Source organism: Octopus bimaculoides, chromosome 4 (assembly GCF_001194135.2).
Source record: "Octopus bimaculoides isolate UCB-OBI-ISO-001 chromosome 4, ASM119413v2, whole genome shotgun sequence".
NCBI lineage: Eukaryota > Metazoa > Mollusca > Cephalopoda > Octopoda > Octopodidae > Octopus > Octopus bimaculoides.
This window is the reverse complement of record NC_068984.1, coordinates 14,046,122-14,050,701: the sequence shown is the minus strand read 5'-3', so window position 1 is coordinate 14,050,701 and position 4,580 is coordinate 14,046,122.

Genomic DNA, 4,580 nt, shown 5'->3' with positions numbered 1-4,580 from the left:
CAGTCTTAGATTGCAGTCATGCTGGGGCACCATTTTGAATAAACTTTAGTCGAACGTACCAACTCCAGTACGTTTATTTTTTAACCATGGTATTTATCACATCAGGCTGTTTGCCGAACCACTAAGTTACAGTGCCATAAACACACCACAAACATTTTGGTCAAGAGGTCGTATGGCGATATCACAGATAGGAACATACATACTTACGTTGATATATACACACACACAGGATGCGAGTGTACTTCAGGACGTTTCGCTTTTAGTTCATTACACTTTCAAATTTTCTGATGCATATTTTTTTTTTTTAATTTCAGATTAAACTTTCATGACATCAAGTTAACTCAAGAAATTAAAATGCATGCAGTCATAGTTGCTATGCATGCAAACGACATTTAGAAATTAGCAACTTTCTAAATGTTGCAAGCACATTTGTACACAAAGTTCGGTTGGAATTGGAGGCATGAGATAGTAATGTTTCACCTGTATCCAAGACCAAAAAACAAACATCCACAACGCCCATGCACTAAAAGGACACTGGAATTTATACATGTTTTAAACATTGTCAATGAAAACCCCAGATGATCAATGAGGTTCATTGCTAAAAACTTCGGGAGTCAGAGTGGACTATCAGAACTGTGGTACAACGTGACATTCGATACAAGTCCTATGTAATGAGGAAAGGCCTATTTGTGTCTGCATAGACACCGGAAAATCGTCTCATCCGTTCAAAACGCTTACTTAACAAAGTGAACAAGACATGCTTTGGTTTTTCTCTGAAAACAATTATTTTGCCAGGTCCAAACGTCTAACAGAAGAAATGACAGGTTCTAATGAGCAGATCCTTCTGAAGTACCCATAGTGATGCACTCGAAGTTTCCAGCACCTGTGATAGTTTTAGGAGTGATGTGTAGCGAAGGTCATGGGATGCCACCCTACTTTTTCCACAGGGTTTTAGAATTAATGCTGCTGGATACATTGATGTACTGGAAACTGTTATCAAGTCCCGGATTGATTGAATATGCAACGGAAATCCATATGTCTTTCAACAAGATTTAGCATCTCCTCACAAAGCCCTAGTCACCCAAGAATGATTGTAAGATAATCTTTACGATTATGTACCATCCAATATGTGGCCTCTAAACTCGCCAGATTTGGACCTCGTGGACTACTACACGTGGAGCGTTGTTAAAAGGGAGACTAATCGCCATCATAATAATACCATAACTTCACTGAAGGCCGCCATTGTCCAGGTGGTGTTCAAAATGAACAAGGACCATATAGTGTCAGCATGTTAGCGGTTTCAGTCCTGCATTGAAGCAGTCATCGAAGCCGAAGGCGGTTTCTTAGAATAATTTGCTTAAAAAATCATTATCAAGACTAATTGCACAAATGTTTATTCAAATACATATTTATTTATGCTGAAATATTATTGTTTTATTGTATAGCAACATTGTCCTTAAATACCCCTCGCACCCTGTGTATATATACGACGGACTTCTTTCAGTTTCTACTGCAAAATACATTCAGAAGTTTAGTCAGCTCGAGGCAATAGCAGAAGACACTTGCTACGCAGTGTAACTGTATCAGTCACCATGTCGTTATAGATAGATGGATAGGCAGATAGATAGTTAGATAGATAGATGGATGGATGGATGGATGGATAGATAAGTAGATAGACAGAGAGGTAAATAGATAAATAGATAGATAGATAGATAGATACATACATACATACATACGACATATAATATTCCTGCAGGGATGTCAGTGTGTATTAGTGGAATAATCACGAAAAAGCAAATCTGTTTGGCTCCGTCCACTCGAACTGTTAATTCGATCTCGGGAACGTTGTTTCAAACAAATATTTACACACACATAAAACATACGAACATCACACACACACACATACACACACAGAGAGAAACATGTATATATAAATATGAATAAACACACCGATGTGCGTACACATTTATATTCCTGTTTGTATGTTTATATGGGATTTACCTTATATGCATGAACCAGAATTTCTTTGCGTAACTACCAACAATGCAGTACACCAAAAATGGGTGTACTGCATTGTATGTAACAGTCATTGTATTAATAATATTCCAATGCGAAACTTTACATTGAAATGCTTGATGCATTTCGAGTTATAACAATTAAAAGTATAGTAAAGAGTTCTTTTAGCCATCGTGGAAACTATTTGAACATTATCGAACTCTTTTAATAATGTGTGGTTATTATCTCATCGGAAATCTAACTTTAAAACGAAGTCACGCACAACTGCTGACTTGAAGGGCAATTCTAATCAATTTGGACTGACTGAGATTTGCACATGCGTTTGCGCGTATCTGTGTGTATGTGTATGTATGTGTATACATGCGTGCTTCCTGTGAATGTGTACTATGAATGTGCGTGTGTATTTACCTTGATGAGGGGATCCTATTTACTTTATGTTGCATTCCCAATTCAAATTATATCACTAAAAACATGTATATGCTATTTCAACGCTCTGTTACGGTCACGTAACTCTAAAGCCTTTAGTCAACAACATAGCAATAAGCACGATGGATATTCTTTAGAAAACCTCTTGAAAGATCTACTCTGATACTCTTATTTCTACTTTCGTTTTTAATGTAAACCACGCTTAATTAGACACTTGTTGTTGCTAGTTTAACATCGATGTTTCCTTCTGCAGCTACGCCCTTATACCATATATCTTTGCCCATTACATCATGTTGCAATTAGTGTGTTTAATCTGCAGCTGCCCATATAATGACTACTATATCATCATCGTTAATAAATTATCCTGTTTGATATTCAACGGTTACTTCTCGTAGCTTTGAGCAAGTGCTGCAATGAACATACGTAATACAGTTATAGATATTCCTCTCATTCGTGTTATATGTTTCAATCTAAGACAGGCTGCTCATACAATTCAGATAGCTTGGAGAACATTTTGCTTCGTGATTAATCTCATAATTAGTTTAGTTTTCGGGTATTTAAACCGGTCATCGGCATTGCTTGACGGCGTGTCTATGTATGCTAGTGAATGTTACGCAACTTCATGTATCTTTCAATGAGTGTGCTTGTGTGTGAGTGTGAAGTGAAATGCAGCCATGACAGTGCGAAATGAAGAGCTCAACGTATTGTTTGCATATGTATTGCATGCCGTTGCTTCAGGAGAAAACTATTTCTGTCTGTTATGTAATTAGTGTTCTTAACTGTGTGATGTAGAAACTTCTGCTTGATTACAAGGGTGTGAATACATTTGATTCTATATATATGTGAAAGTTTTTGCAATAAAATGTGTTAATATGCTACTATATAAACCTATGGTAGTCTGGAACGGTGGAGATAGATGGAACTGTAGACACAGTTGCAATCAGGATATTCCTCAAGACAACAGATAATATCAATAATATCATAAACGGACGTTTGATTTTAGCAGGTGCATTACGAGACGTGCTTTGTAATCAAGTGTTCAAACCACACACAGGAATCGTTTAATTGTCTTGTTTAAATATATTTTATAGCGGAAAGTTCCTTTAATTAAAGCATTTCATATATTAAGAGGATGACTTACTGACTTGCAAAGCAAAGTTCATTAACGTTCTGCTACAGGTGTATAGTGATGAAGTTTGCTCCGCACCTAGAGAGGTGCATGTCTAGATCTTTATTGTACAGCAACACGAAGCAATGGTTATGGGGCGCATTTTTTTATGATTGATCTAGAAGTACTTAAAGAGGAGTTTTAAAAATTACAGTCAGGTATAAACATGTACATATAAGTACATTGACACTCGTGGTTAGTTCAATACTGGCACTCCGGACAGCCTGGTCATCAAATTTACGTGTGCATTTACTGGGTTTCCACAGACATGCGTGCCGTTAACGTAGTGTTCGAAGCGGCTCAGCGCGACAAGGAATGTGACAAGGCTGGTCCTTTGAATTATTGGTAAAACTCATTTTTGCCTGGACTGGAGCAACGTGACATAAAAAGTTTTGCTCAAGGAAACAACGCACCGCCGTGAATCGAACGCACGACCTCAAGATCGAAAGCTGAAAACCACAAACCACTTGGTCATGCGCCTTCACGGCTAGTTGAATTGCGAAAATGAGAAGCAAAAAAATATACTAAGATATAGTACGAAAATACATGAGAGGAGAAATAAAGATACAATAAAAGAATTAATTAATGTTATTAAGGGAAACAGAAAGGTGGTGATCTGGCAGAATCGTTAGCACGATGGACGAAATGCTCAGCGGTATTTTGCCCGTCGCTACGTTCTGAGTTGACATTCCACCAAAGTTGACTTTGCCTTTCATCCTTTCGGGGTCGATAAAATAACTACCAGTTGAATATATATATATATATATATATATGTCCATACACACACACACGTATATATATTGGAAGGTTTGGAAGTGATGTACAGGAATTATATTATAGAAAAAAATTAAGGTACTCAGATATCTGGATGGTTGTACATTTACAGATTTTTATTAATGTCACATGTTTTATAAATCATATAAAGCGTTTTTCACCTAATCGTGTAGGATTTTCAAATTTTTTTACAAAA